Source organism: Cottoperca gobio, chromosome 16, assembly GCF_900634415.1.
Source record: "Cottoperca gobio chromosome 16, fCotGob3.1, whole genome shotgun sequence".
NCBI lineage: Eukaryota > Metazoa > Chordata > Actinopteri > Perciformes > Bovichtidae > Cottoperca > Cottoperca gobio.
The window spans coordinates 9,402,484-9,418,696 of record NC_041370.1 but is presented as its reverse complement, the minus strand read 5'-3'; the positions used below and the strand labels follow the sequence as shown (position 1 = coordinate 9,418,696).

Sequence of the window (16,213 nt, the reverse complement as noted above, 5' to 3'; positions counted from 1 at the left end):
CCTGTTCTCACCCTGGACCCCCCGGACCTTCGACCCTAATTCCATTTTGCTGCATTGTAGCAATACATAAGTTCAAAAAATATTTTACGACCTGCGAGTGCGTTGACTATGCATATTGTAGTTGACACAAGAATTTCATTTTAGAAGCATATTGGGTCAAGAACAGTCATTAAAAAATTATATATTTTTGAAAAAAACTGCAAGATTGCAGAACAGGCACAAGGCCCTAGAGGCTCGAGGCCCTTCTTGAAAAATGAGTTTCCAAAATACCATATCAACAACATTTAACTGTCTTACCAAGCCAGAAAATCCACATATGATTTCATTCGAAAGGAAAAACAACTCTTGTATGAACATGCATCGTTATCACTTACGTTCGTGGGAAAGGTCAGAGTCTTAAGAAGTGTTAGAATTAGAATTTATCAGTAGCATAAGAATGTGAAGATCAAGAGTTTTTAGTTCAGTAAAAGTAGCAAAAATGTAAATACCTTGTTACAAGTAAAAGTCATGCATTGAAAATATTTCTTAAATAAATGTATGTAAGTATTCTTAGCAAATTGTACACAAAGTATCAAAAATAAAACTCAGTGCAGAGATACGGTCTCTGAGATTGTAAGCAGTATTTTCCTCTTGTTGTTGTTGTTGGAGATAATATTTACTACTGTATGCTGTTGGGCAGTTCATGTGGAAACGTGGTGAAACGGAAACACAGTTACAAACATCACAATCTCTGAGCTTCATCAACAGGCGGTGATCTTATTGAGTGGTGAATTCAGAGCTGTTGATTAGTGGATTTAACTCACACCTGTCAACCCTCCCATTTTTCCCGGGATTATCCCGTATTTTTACTTCTATCCCGTTTTTCTCCCGTTTAAATATTTTCCCGTAATTATCCCGTATTTAAAAAAAAAAAAGTGTAAAGTGGCCTTCTGGTAGAGCAGGATGGCAGTATTATGTTTAACATGAGCTGAACTTATCCCAAACACAGAAGAAGAAAACAGGAACAATAACACAGAAGAAGACGAAAGCATATGGATGAGAGTCACAGTGAACGGGAGATAGATGGAGACGCAGTTGTACCTGCCAAACAAGTTAAAACTTTATGCAAGTACCAAATGAGAGGAGACCTTCCCTTATTTAATAAAAAGCAGAGTCGGGCAAACTCGATGCTTTTTGTAAAGTGTGCCATTCAGATGTTAGCATCGCACACGACGGAAAAAGCGATGTTCGCCAAGATGAACAATCGTCCAAGCACAAGCACAAGCACAACAAGAGGCACAAAACACACACTGTCAATGACTTCATTTGTGACAAGAACTGTGTCAGAGACAAACCAAGTGACCAAAGCTGAGGGAAAGGTGTCGATGCTTTGCGCTAAAAATAATGTAGCCTTCAGCTTCTGCGATGATTGCAGTGTAGCGGACATGTTTCCCGACTCTGCCATCGCAAGGAAGGAAACTCATCAATCATCAAATAAATTGATGTTAATAACTCATCAAATAAAATACATACATTTTATAAACATTTGTGTTTACTTTACATTGGTGGCTGAGAGCTGTGAAAATATGGGTGGAGTCCGGCAAAAGAATTCCCTTATTTTGAAATTCCAATGTTGACAGGTATGATTTAACTATTGTAATAATCAATTAATTAAAATGGTAATAGACAACATTGTTGCTTTTACTTATCATATTTCTTATGAAGTATATGTTGATTCCACAATGTAATGGCTGTAGGTCCATCTGCGTTTAGATTTGGTTCCTTTAAAAGCCTCACTTTTCAGGATGCAATACTGCCTGCCTCCGTGTTGCAATCTCCCTTTCACAATAAAAGCTCTAGACAAATTGGGATTCTTATGTTTTCTTTCTTTCTTTAGACAGTAACGTTAGATTTTCATATGAACATGTTCATATGAAAATCAATCTCCCTTGCACAGTTTGTTTGGAATAAAATTGTTGGGGGGGGGGGGTAAAGTTTTTTAATTCATCAATCAACAATTCTGCTTCCAGCTTCTCCAATGTGAGGATTTACTACTTTTCTTTGTTCTGTATCTTTGTAAACTGAGTCTCTTTGGTTTGGCATTTGAACACCTCGGGCTATGGGAAATTGTCAACACACTATTTTTTGGAGATTTAGAGAAAGTAATGAATAGATTGATCATCAATGAAAATAATGCATCTACTTGGTCAATGTGTGTTTTTAACACTATAAGAGAAGCTTTCACGCAGAAATAATCTACCACTGTTAACGTATCGCTTGTGTTGTATGCAGTGGTGGATTGTAGCTAAGCACATTTCCTTATTATACTTACATACTTTTACTTAAAGTAACTTTAAGTAAAGTTTTAGGATAATTAATAATTCATTCACAAATCTAGCGATTTAGATTTGCTGTTTGAAAAATGTACATTAATTCCATCTATGTGTTACTGTGCACACAGTATACTGTATGTGTGTATTAGAGAGAGAGAGAGAGAGAGAGAGAGAGAGAGAGAGAGAGAGAGAGAGAGAGAGAGAGAGAGAGAGAGAGAGAGAGAGAGAAAACTTATTGTTTGATTGTTAGCTCAGAGCTAAACAGATGCGTAAATAGAGATACTGGAGCCCAATCACATCAGATTAGACCAAACAACAAAAATCTATCTGTCTGTCTCACTCACTCTCCCACACAACACACACACATGCTCTCACAGACGGTAGGTAGAACTGAGAAAACAAACAAACAAACAGACAGCAGCAAAGCAATGTGCCTTAATAACACATCAAACCTTTATTAACCACGACAGGAAAACACGCTCCTGCACTGTAACTATCATGTAAATGTTCTCAGACATTTTAGGTCTTTGTGTGCTACAGAAACATACCGACACACACTGTGGAGTAAATACAGTGATGACGCATACCATCACATGCCTCATAAACCCTAATGTTACCACTCCAATATCTCCATAGGCCCCAGGCAAAATAGAGAGACTGCCATGAGACAGGAAGGAAGAGAGAGAGGAGCATGCGGGCGAGCTGTGATGATGAATTGATTGATGAATGCAAATGAAGATGAATGCATGTGGCAAATACAGATAACAAGAGGAATATGAAGAGTACAGCTGCTGGTTCACCTTTCCCTGTAGCAGAAAATATGAATAGCTGATGTGTATCTGGCCTATTAATACCACAGCAGCGACAGTGAACGCACCACTGAACCAGATATGGATCCCTTATCACCGATCGTATGGACCAGAAACAGCGGACACCAGTCTTTCTGTACCATCTGGAGCTTAATCGCTGGGCCGGGACGTGCAGATTGGCCTAATGGCTCTACATCCTAACCTTTATTGCCATATGGACTGTGTCCTAAAACTGGCCATATATTAGTGTACATGAAGTGGCAGCAGTTTATGTTCTTGCTTGTTGTTTGTTAGTGCAGTATCATGCCATCACAAAAACATCCAGTGTGTGTGTGTGTGTGTGTGGGGGGGGGGGGGGGGGGGCAGGAGGGGGTAAAACAAGTGGCTCCCTGTGTGCGTTTGTGCAACTGTTTTAATAATTGAGACATAGCTTGAGTCAGTTTTCAGGCAAAAATTCTAAACATTCTCTCGTTCTATCTTTTCAAATATTTTCTCTGTCTTACATCATTTTACTGTAAACTGAATATCATCGGGTTTTGAACTGTTGGTCGGACAAGACTAGCGAGACGTTTTGTTGGGATTTAGAGAATTGGGATGGACACTGTTTCCACAATTAATCGGTTAGTTGAGAAAAAATAATCAGTCGATTAATCGTTAATGTCTTAATCTGTGCACCTGCATGTAATAACTGTGGGTGCATGTGCTTGTCACTTTTCACAATTGTACCTGTAGAATCCCATTTTTATAGTAGATTAAAGAGTCAGTTCACCAAAATGTTCTCAACACATTCTCTAGTTCACCTCTACTGAACTTCAGTCATACTGATAGTTTTGGTGTCCATTTCTCCAGGTTTTGTGATATCCATCTCTGAGATTTCTGCCTCGCTGTCAAGAATATTTTATTGGAAATACTTTCTCCTGAGGAAATATGAAAACTATGACAACTGTCGACAGCTTGTTTCGTGGACTATCCGGAGTAATGAGGATGATTTTGGAAAGAGATTTTGAATTTTTGAAGTCTCATTTTTCAATGTTGTAAGAACCACATACAAAATTAAATTCATCTTTATTGTAGGGTGGAGGCAGACGATACTGTGTTTCAAAATCAGGAGAAACTATCTCCATGGACTGGAAATATGTTTTTATTATTAGTTTTTGACATTTTTGGTGAATTCACACTTTAAGACACACACACACACACACACACACACACACACACACACACACACACACACACACACACACACACATACACACACACACACACACACACACTGTATAAAACAATACTGCTGCTTGTGTATTGCTTGGAGTTGGTCTCATATTGATGATTGTTAAATAGGATCGAGCTGATGTGTGCATCCATCATTTAGCAAACAACCTCCAGAGGCAAAAGACAGTTTTCTATCAATACAGTGGGACCTTTGCTCTGCTTGACTTAAATCAGCTGTTACATTTAGGCACTCGGTCTATCTTTGTGTGTGTGTGTGTGTGTGTGTGTGTGTGTGCGTGTATATTTCTGTGTGTGATCACGAAAGACAACCCAAGGTCTGCGGAAAAGGTTAAACCCCAATAACCAGACCGTTTACTGAGTTGCTGATGATCTGAGGTTAACTATTGCGCCATTGATTATTGCTGATCCCAGATTACACACAGCTGAAAGGGAGGATAACTGAGGGGAAAATAAACAACACATCCCAAATTACTTTACACCGTCTGCGCCTCCCAGATATTCACCTTCGGATATAAGAGAATTATAAACAAAATATAATCTGGCACATCCTATACTGTAGCATTTGTCTTCCAACAAATTGTTATTAAAAGTTACTTAATTATAAATATTTAATTTCAGCTCTGAAGCCAAAACACAAGGAGTTCACTAACTGAACTGCAGTGTTGTAATACCGCATGTTGCTCCACTCTCTGCAAGCTGCTCACACATGACATGCTACTGTAGTTTCTCCTTCATGCGCACACACACTTACACACAAACACACACTGGCACGCTGATGCACGCTGCAGCTCTCCATGCAAAGACGCACCGGGCAGGGTGACACTCACATGTGGGTCCACAGACGCTGGTGTGGCGCCTCCGTTTTGCTTGGAGAAGCAGAAAGAGGAGATAGGAGGCAGGAGAAAAAGGCAGGACGGCGAGGGAGGGATGCAGGGAGGGAGCCAGAGATGGATGGATGGATGGAGGGGAGGGAGGGAGGGAGGGAGGGGAAATGCGGAGGGATGCAAGGGAGGAGGGGGGCAGGGGGGGGGGGGGGGGTAGGGCAATGAGAGGGCTGAGTGGTTCTAGTAAATATTTATATTGCAGTATGATCCGCGCGAGAGTGAAAGAGAGAGAGGGGGAAAGGCAGAGAAGGGGGGAGATATAGAGCGTCCATCCCTTTATTAATTTTATTCCGGACCGCTAAGTTTAGCATTCAACACGTGTCGCCAGTGATGGAGAGAGGGAGGGAGGGGGGAGGAAACGAGAGAGAGAGAGAGAGGGAGGCAGAGAGAGAGGTTGACGGTTGCTAGGTGACGGGGCGCATATACTGAATTTTAACAAAAGAACAGGGAAAGAGGGAGAGAGAGAGAGAGAGAGAGAGAGAGAGAGAGAGGAGAGAGAGAGAGAGAGAGAGAGAGAGAGAGAGAGAGGGAGAGAGAGAGAGAGAGAGAGAGAGAGTGTGTGAGAGAGGAGAGGAGAGAGGGAGGGAGAGAGGTAAAGAGATCGGAGAAATTGAATACATGTAGAACATATATATATATTTATATATATATATATATATATACACATCTATATATATATATATATACATATATATATATATTTAGATATATATATATTTTCCCAGCGTGTGTGTCTGTGTGTGTGCGTGTTGTGGTGGCGGCGGCGGCGGTGGGGGGGGGGGGGACACCCGCAAAACGGATACCTCAAAAAGGAAGGATGTGAAAAAGGATGGAGGGACGCAGGAAAAGAGGGGGGAAAGGCTGGTGAAAAACAGTAAGTACCTTTATTTTCAATGATATTTGCAGTGCGGAGGCATTTTTCCCCGCTTCACCCCGCACACACACGCACACAGAGTCTGTACTGCTTGGATTAATTGCGGCTCGGGCTGTGAGAGGGTGCTACGCGTCATTGAGACAGACATAGGGGGCTCGGGTGTCGGCATCTGTACGGCCGCTTGTGATGGAGAGATGGATGGCCGGGGATGGAGAGGTGGAAACGGCCGGCGCACCGGGGCTTTGACCCCTCTGTCATTGCTGCGCCTGAAAACTCACAGCTCTTAGCCCCTTAACGCATATGTTCCTCGCAGAAGCCGGCTACATCTTCCGATGACACACACTCATAGATTTCCGGCAGTTCAATTAATCATATAGACTAAACCTTTTGGCTATGATTTTGTCTGCCAGGAATTTTCCATGCATTATTAATAAAGACAGAGTTTGGGTTCCGTTTAAGTCTTTAAACACCGGCGCTGGCTGCAGTTTCCCCCCGCACTCTGCTGCGGATGTATTAATTGAGGTGATCATATCTGTTGATGCTCATTTTCTCAGGCTGCGTGGTCAATGTTAGTGTGTGCGTGAGTGCTCCTGCTTGCTCGTTTTATAAAGCCACCGCTAAGCCTGCAAGATTGCCGATCAGTTTTTCCTCTTGATCTATTTTTATCCCGATACGCTGAATATTTGGGCGTATGGCAGCACACTGTCATGCACACCCTCTGTTGCCACCGAGGAATCTTCCCCAACGGGCTGACTTACCTCAAACACCCTCATACAGCTGGAACAGGCGGGTTTCTCCCCCAGCTGGGTGAAGGAGTGTGTGAGAGATTTCACTTTTTAGGTAGATTTCTAAATGTGCACCCCCTGTGGGTGCCCAGATAACTTTTGTTTTTGCCTTGCATTACTTTATTATGAAGGAGAAGTGAATAACAGGTGCAAACACAAACCACCGCCACCACTCCTTTTCTCTTTAAAAAATAAAAATAAAGGCCTTGGACCATAGCGACCACCAAGGGAAATCATGCTATTGACCTGTAACATGGAGAGACACAGTGTTGCTTCTCTTACAGATTTGCTGCAATGATTGGGAGTGCAAGATCAAATGTATTGGCCTGCACTGTGAGGCCACTGAATGCATTTATCCGGATGGAAATTGGAATTAATGTGTTGTTTGTTTTTCCATTTCTGTCGGCTGTTTTGGTGTCTCTCTGCTCTCTCAGCTGAATTCTCCAGCTGATATCCATTTCAATCAGCTCGTTCATCCACAGGTGACGTGCTCTGTCCAGTTTATCACATTCCCCACGCAAGCCCTGTGAAATTTACTCACACAGGCGTACTGCAGCAGCGTGCTGCATGCACTGCTGCCCGTAAAGTGTTGCCTTCAGTGTCAGCAGAGCCCCCTTCTCTGCCGATCTATCGTACAGTTGCCCAGAGAGATCTGTACTGTACCAGCTGTGAGTAGGGGTAGACAGGAGGGGAGGGGAGGGAAGAGGAGAGGTGATGAGAGAGACAGAAGGTGTGGAGGGAAAGAGAGATGAGAGAAGGTGTGAGGAGGAGGAGGTGGTGGAGAGAAGGCATAAGGGGAGAGCCGAGTGAGATATTGGAAAAAGCATCAGAACGAAGGGAGAGAGTAAGAGAGGGGTTGTTGGAATTGAATATCAGAGGGGGACATGGTTGGAAGGCACGGGAGAAGAGATGAGAGGGATAGGGAACATTTGTGTGCTTGTTTTCTCCAACCCCCTGCTCTTCATCAATTTCACCTCATTGATTCATTGACTTTTGCACAGCAAAACCTTCAAGTTTAGCTCAATCCCCCTTCGCTTGTCTCTCTTTCTTTCTGCCAATCCCCCAGTTTCTTCTTGCCTCAATCCTTTCCGTCTCTGCTCTCACCCCTTGCAACCTGTGACTTCCTCTGCACAATTTCCTTTTCCCTTTTCCCTTTTCCCCTCTCTTTCTCCCGCCTCCCCTTTCATCATTTGTTTGATGCAACATTAGTGGATAGTTTCCTCAATCCTGCCGCCCACCCAAACCCCTCTCCCACCCTCTTCACACGTTGCACCCAGTGTTCTTTTTAATACCACTAATTAAGGTAAAGCTCGTTAACATAGAACATCAATTAGTGTTTAACGAGATCAGAGGCTGGTGTTTTGGAGCGATTACAGTACTCCTCTCTCCCGGTGTTCCTCTCTGGACTCTACCCGGGGTTGTGTTGAAGAACTTGTTGCATATTCACTTTGGCCTGGAGCGCTGGCGAGAGACACGTTTTACACACGTGGTGGCAGTGGGGTATCATGTGACTGGGATGTGTCTATCAGTTATTTTAATGTAAGACTATGTTAAATACATTTCTTGAAGGGGGAATTCAAGGCAGCAACAAACTCAATTTCTACAAATCTATATTTTTTTTACCAATAATATCGCTGACTAGTGCTCCTTAAATAAATCCATATGATTTCAGGAAAGAATGCCCTCCAATAAAATCAGCAGGGGACACAATTTATTACATCGACTCTTCTCTAGAATTAAGTACTAGTCTAAATTTCACACTATGGTCTTTTGTTTTTGTGATGCAGGCTTTAACACATTAAACGTTACTATTTATTTTATTTTATTTACAGATTTAGACAATACATGTAAGCTTTAAATAAAGTCCAATCGATGCATTGTGTATAGGTCTTCTAGCCATAATACATTTACACACTTTACTAAAGGCAACAGGTATGCCTTAAATATAAACTTTTAAAAGTTAGTACAATATTGTTTCACACTTACTGTTTAAGATAAATAAACAGCTGACAGTATATTCTGCCTGTTTTAAAGACTGACGAAATTCTGTTCTCTAAAAGTGTAAAAATTCAGAGGGGTAAAGGTTGCAAAGTGACAAAGCCAGAAACGCTTTATTGCTGATGTGTGTCAAGTTTTGAAGGCATAAGGGGACTTGTAGTTGATTACCTCATAGCTCGATTGGCAGAAAAATAATGAGCTATTTTGATTTTTGATTAATAGTTTTGAAAATCTCAAGCAAAAACATTGAAGAAATGCCAAATATTGTCTGGATCAATGTGAAGATGTTCTGCTCTTCTCTGTTTTCACTGTACACTGAACATATTTCAGCTTTGGACTCACAAAACAAGATTGTTCACCTTTATGCAACGGCACGTCTTTTATTATTTTTGAAAAATTAATTGCGAGCAGATTAATCGATAATGAAAATGTCAGTTGCAGCACAACATTCAGTAGAAGATTGGTAATATTTAGTAGAAAAGACTCATGAACTCCTTTTATTTACTGCATGTAGTCAAATTTCAAGTTTATGATTAATTTCAAAATTAATGAAGTAATGTTGAATTTAGCAAATAGTTTTGTTTAATAACTCTAATACATTCTGATTTGAAGAGTATCTGCTAGTCAACATGAGCAAACAACTTTCATAGTAACATTAGTGAAGGTACAGCAAGTCTTTGCTGATCTGTCAAAGCTGCCAAGCTATCAGTGACAACTCAAAGTACCTACCGCTAATCGGATGTAATAATGACATTATGATGTATTTCATTATGACAAAAAAAGCCTAAATAATCTAGTTACATGATGGAAAACTGGACATCATTTGTGAAGCTTGGTTCACGACACGTTTTAAAAAAGAGTTATGTGTCTCTCAGAGAAACAGGAGCTGCATTCAGATACTGAATACATACAGTTACAGTAGTAACCGATTGCTTTGAGAGCTGGTGCTGCCTTGGATGTGATTTAAAATGCAGTTTTTCTGAATGAAGCATGGTACAGCATGACAATAATCAATATGAAAACACAATTATTATGCTGTGGAAACTTAGAAATAACTTTAATATCATCTGAACTCCATATCTGAAGGTTTCTTTTCAGTTAGGTGGCAGCTGCTGTGGTGTAGCAGCCCTGAGGTGTCGCCCTCGGCCCAGTTACAGTCTGACTGTGGACCGGGACTAGCAAGCGCAGTCAAACACATACTCTAGGTGAAATGACAGGAAGTCATTTAACAAACAGGTGGAGATTGAAACAGACAGACATATGGACAGGCTGGCAGAGAGACACCTTCATAAACAAAATCACACAGACGGGTACGAATAGTGATGGAGAATTTAGCGTGCACTGCTTGCACACAGTCACTATCAAACAGGTGCACACACACACACACACACACACACACACACACACACACACACACACACACACACACACACACACACACACATACACACACACAAACCTGAGCCAAAGCCCTGCGGCTTGTTTTGGGAATACAAGTCTGGAGGCAGCTAGCAGGCACACAGCTTCACATGGCTGCATGCAATACACAGTCACACACACTCTCAAAAAGTACATTCAGGCAGATACCCTTGGGTATGCAGTCAGATACACGCACCAAGAGCGTACCCAAAAATACACACACAATGAATAGCATATTGCACACAAACACACACCAGTCGCAGTTTTGGATGCGAGAGGACCTTGGGACCTTGCCCATGGGATCCGAACATTTACAGACACTGCACTGTATATATACATTTGAGTGCACACCACATAGACACACACACATAACAGAGGAAAAGGAGGATGCGGAGAAATAATGAAAGTGGATAGAGAGATGTGCAGGAATGTTTTGCGGCGCGCAGCGTTTTGCAGCAGTGTGGTGCGGTCCTTCATGATGATGGATGGGGCAGGAAATGACAGTATAAGTGGTTATTAAAAAGAGGAAATGGGGGCATTTATAAAAACTATGTTAGCCTGTGTCTGCAGCCCATGTCGCATGTCACCCTTTGGGTGCTGTGTCATGCCTCCTGATCTGTGAGACTTCCCTGCGCTGCATGAGGACCAGCTTTGTTAAAACCCTTTGTCATTCTCTTCTCAAAGAACCCAGGCACTGGCATTTATAGCAGGCTTTGTATTGGAGTGACTATGCCGGATTTACTCGGTGCAGGTACCAGGTGCAAAGTTGAACCTGTTTCATTGCCTTATCACTTCATATAAAAATAGCTTTGCTCTATTTTCTTTCAAGTTTGAATGGAATTCCTTCATAAACAGGTGCCGACTATACAGTTGTTACAAATGCAAATATGCGCGTTTGCACCTGAATGGAATTTGCACAGCGTGTTATCTTTACTACAGCAAGGAGGGGAAGACAAGGAAGGCAGAGGGAACGTCAGCGCGGAGATGGAACATAGCCTGTGATGAAGATAGTTTGATGTTCCTGGGCTTGTTTTAATGTGCTTCATCTCTGCGTGTAAATAGCTCCAGCTTCTAAAACCGTCATTGTGATTCGAGACAGTCCTGCAGATCCTCTCCTGGTTTTTGACACTGAAAAGAACGAAGTGTACAATATGCTTGGGATGCAGAGAGTCTGACTCGCGATCGGCAGTTCAGGTTGTGATGTTTTATTATTCAAATGGGACTTTTCTTTTTCTACATCAAAGCCTTCTTTAGTCTATCTCCTGAAAGGTGATTAGGAGTGAACACTCTCCTTTCAGTTATATAAGAGCAATTTCACATCTAATTTTTTGAACGAATCAATGAATGACCCCAACCCTGGTCTGGTGCTTATCAGGCTCATCAAGTTTATTGTTATGTGATCTGTTCAGTGTTAACTGTGGCATGTTCTCTATCAAAGGCTGCAGCTTTGGGAAAGAAGAGAAACTCGTTTACACATTTTGCACCGAGCAGTGATTGGAAATAGCACGGAGATCAATTGTTGGCACTGGACGCTCGGTGTCATCTATACCCACATATTAAGGCCGCTGAGAACACTTCCCATCACATAGCTGGTAGTGTTGCTTTGTTAGGAAGTTGTTCAAAGTTGTTCGCCGTCTTGTGTGATTCTACCTGATAGTGTTGACTCATCACATTGGCAGAGTAGTAAGAACGGGAACACTTCTCGTTATTGTGACTCCTTGACGCAGTTCTCCAAGATGGTTAAAGATAAATAAAATGAAGCCTAAATTAGCTATAGTTTTATTGTGCTACATACATTAATCGGTTCATTAACAAGTAAGCCAGAGGCACGCAAACAGTGTATAGTTTATTTTTAACAAGCTGAATAGATTGTGTTGACAAAGGATTTTATTTAGACCTAACTGCTTTGCAGCCATTTTCTTCTTCTTCTTTTTTTAACACTTGTTTAGTTCTTTCCTCCAAGTAGAAAAACATAGCTGTCAGACATTTCTGATATCTCGTGACATGAACAGTTTTCCCTCTCCCGGCTGCTCGTAATTACGTTCGGTACAGTATGATGTGAAAGCGTCATAAAGAGCTGTGGCCATCTCAGACTGCTGAACATCTCTCTGATGAGATACTGTTGCTTCACGTGTCAGAAAACCCCCACAGATGATTGGATTAATGGGCTTCTAGGTTTGCCGCTGTGAAGACAACACAGTGTGATTCTGACATTCCCTTCACTTACCTCTCACCACCTTTTACTCTTGAGATTCATCTGAGGCTGCGCAACAGAAGAAGAAGAAAAAAACCTGCCTTCAAATTCCTCTCACCCTGTAGGGCTTCTGCCGGCATGGGAGTGCATTTCCTGAGCCAAACTGATCCACTAACGTTTATAGGATAGGCTGACAGAAGTGTTTCTAACACCTTTGCTTATGAGCGGGGGCAGAGCCAGATGTGCTGCGAACACAGCTGAAACCTGTACATAACATTGTGACATTGCAGCGTTTCGATTTTAAGCAGACAGAAACGGGCTTGACTTTCGGGCAACATGTGGCACCTGCTACTGGAAGAGACGAGCTTATTGTTTCTCTCTTATTCTACATGTCGTTAAATGTTTGCATGTGTAAATATATGTAGATAAGTATCTGTACACATTGCATCCATATGTGTATAGTCTGCACGCACATGTCTGCTTGTGCGATTGTGTGAGTGCACCTGCCTGTGCGTGACCTTGTACAAAGGCATGATAGTTATCAGTGAAGGTTTGCCACACCAGTTTAATCTGTTTATCCTCAGAATAAGATTGTGAATCATTACTATGCAGAGCTAGGTGCTTTTTCTGCTGAGAGTCTCAAGCAGCTTCCTAGTTTGTAGTTGTTACAGAATGTTTCACCTTACAGGTCCTGAAGGGCTGCAGTGTCGGTTGCTTTTCATCTTGCTCTTTTAATTAGTGACTGATTTAGATCTGGCTAGGTGATCCCAGTGTCTGGCCAATCAATGAGGGAATTAATGGAAGCGCTGGTGCAAGCAGTGTAGAGCAACACTGTGGCGTTGCGACTACTAGCTTAGGATGGTATGAGAAAATAATCCATTTAATGTTATTGTTAAAAAATGGAGTATTTGTTCCGTGCCTTAACATGATTCCACTAAATTCTGAATACTCCCCGAGTTATTTCTCCTGTCTCACCCCATCTGCTGAAACTCTTTCATTTAATTTGTTCCCGATTTCAATCTCAATGCATGTTTTCTTTTTTTTTTTGCTCTTTTTTTAAACGACAATCAGCCAAGCGTTTCATTCATGGATGTACAGTACATTATGTAAATGCACAGCGTGAATGCATGTTTATTCTTAGATGATTGCACTGCGTTGATAGTGCTTTGATATTGAAGCTATTTTCCCCCCAAACACAAAGCCTCTTGGAGTTTCTGGATGCCTGTAAAAGGTTGAGTGGTGAGAAATTATTCCTTTTAAAACAAACATAATAAGATAATCCCCCCAGGTCGTGCGCTGTAAGGACATCTTGACAGAGGATTCGGGAAGAAAAGCAACTACAGAAAGAAATGTATATGTACATTAAATCCAGTAAATTATGTAGTAATAGTCAACCTGGGAGCAGAGGGGGCTGGCCAGGGAGCAGCGCTGCAGTCCTCTGCTCCCAGCTGTATAAGTTGTCAGGTGTTGAGGTGGGGAAATGAAATATTCTTGCTCCTTGGCCGGCCTTAAAGTAAGCAGTTATATTATACAAGCATTGGCAGTGGCCATACAAACTACGTGGACTCCTTATAAAACCATTTTTATTCATTCAAGCTTAGTAAGTATAGGCCAGTTAGGCTCATTGAAATAATACCCTACACTTTATTATGTGAATTCCTCATGCAAGATCCCCAGACACTGGCCTTTCCACATGAAAGCATATGACCTTACTGATATTTATGTCTGAGCACTCATGAGGGTAGTAAAGTATTTGGAGCTGATGTTTCTGAATGGATGTGTGTGTGTGTGTGTGTGTGTGTGTGTGTGTGTGTGTGTGTGTGTGTGTGTGTGTGTGTTTTGTGCGTGCGTGTGAGTGTGTGTGTGTGTGTAAGGGAAAGAGAAGATAAAACAGAGACAGTATTAAATATATTTCTGTGCATCATTCATACACAAATTGACGTTGTTTATGCAGTCTGTATAACGGAAAACATAAGTTTGTGTATTGGTGTGAGCTCGCACTGTCCTGAGGATTAAATGAATGACAGGGAGTTGAAAGATAAAACACACACACACACACACAAACAAAGTGCATAATTCAAGATGCCAAGACTCTATTACAAAGTGAAAACACTTGACGGGTCTTTATTTTTATCAGCCGATTTTGTTCTTTCTCAGGTTACACAAGTTCATTTTTGAGCATTACTGCAAATACTAGACATGTGCGAAGTTATATTGAAACACATTCTCTACTGAGGTAATCGTATACTCTGAGCTGAATGCAATGCGTTGGAGAGATGAGGTGTGGTAATGTGAAATATTTCCGTAACAATCATCCGTAATGGATGTGATTTTGTGTCTGGTGGTCAGGACTAAGACGTTTTCTTTTTTGTTAAAAAATGAGGTCAGAGAATTGTTAGTGCTACACTGTGGCAGCATCAAGGGTCAGCTTCATCTCATTTTCATCAATCCATAGAGGAAAGAGAAACAAGGAGTGTCCTCCCATTCAAGTAATGAAATGTATCCCCTCAATGTACAAATGGAAGTGAAGTCCAATTAATTGACACTGTCTCTTGGCAGTAGTGTTTAATCCGAACCCATGAACAAAATATTTGAATTAAAAGGCAGGATACTTTGAACTTTGGAGTGAGATTCGTTTTGTACGGCCACATGGAAATTAAAGGGACTTGAAGTGTCAGAATAAAATGCTGTTTTGCATGGAAGAAACAAAGTTAGATGTCAAGGTTTCATTTTGTTCTTGTAAAAGGTTACAAAATACAAAAAGGACAAAAGGAGAATACAGCTAGGAACGAGTGTCATGCAGAGCCAATGGAGATTTCACTTTCCCCTGTCCTGTAACAGTAAAGTTACAACACAGTGTAGTTTTACAGTATCTATTTGTTAAACAGAATAATAGAAAAATGGAGCCGAACAGTCATTTTAATCTTGATATTTGTGTCCCCCGTGTGTGTGTGTGTGTGTGTGTGTGTGTGTGTGTGTGTGTGTGTGTGTGTGTGTGTGTGTGTGTGTGTGTGTGTCCAAGTGCTTATTTATATTTCACGTTTCATATCAGCTAGCCCCTCAAATTTAACTGTTCCACATAAATAATGTTGTCAAGTTTAATAAAGCGACCAGCTATAATCTGGTTATCAGCCTGTGGCATGTGTAATTTACAAATATAATGTGTTGCATTCCCCTGTGAGGACCTGGTGCCACAAGGGGTTTGATAGATGGCTCCGTTGTTGTGTCGCATGAATGGCTTATGATAGCCACGGCTATCAAGTCCGAAGGAGGCAGCGACAGCAGCAGGCTTTACTACTGCTGTTTACAGCCATGCAGTAAAAACACCACAGTACTGTACGCCCTGCTGCTGCACGCTGCGCTACTCGCTGATCACTCTGCTCACTATGCACAATGGGAACAAGAGGCGCTCGCCTGCCTGGTGGCTCTTCTACTCGACAGGGATCAAATAGAGAGATATAAGAGAGAGAGGAAGTGAGGGAGGGGAGGAAGTAGAGAGTGAAAGAAGTACAGGACATAGACATGTGTGGAAGGAAAGAATGGGGGAGGGCTGGAGGAAAACAGGCGAGGAGTTGTGGGAGAAAGAGAGATCGTGGAAGTGAGATGGTGCAGAGTGAGATGACTGAATGAATGAATGAAAAGATGAATGAACGACTGAATGAGACCAAATCAGGTGACCGAGTGAGACAGACTGAGCGAGGGAGG

At 41.7% G+C, this 16,213-nt stretch overlaps 1 protein-coding gene across 1 annotated transcript in view; it reads left to right on the top strand.

The window, feature by feature from the left end:
• The first annotated feature begins 6,091 nt into the window (after window positions 1-6,091).
• Window positions 6,092-16,213, top strand: part of grin2db (glutamate receptor, ionotropic, N-methyl D-aspartate 2D, b) — a 44,649-nt gene continuing 34,527 nt past the window's right edge. Inside the window, 1 exon segment of the mRNA XM_029451038.1 lies at window positions 6,092-6,112. The gene's annotated coding sequence lies outside the window, so the exon portion shown is untranslated.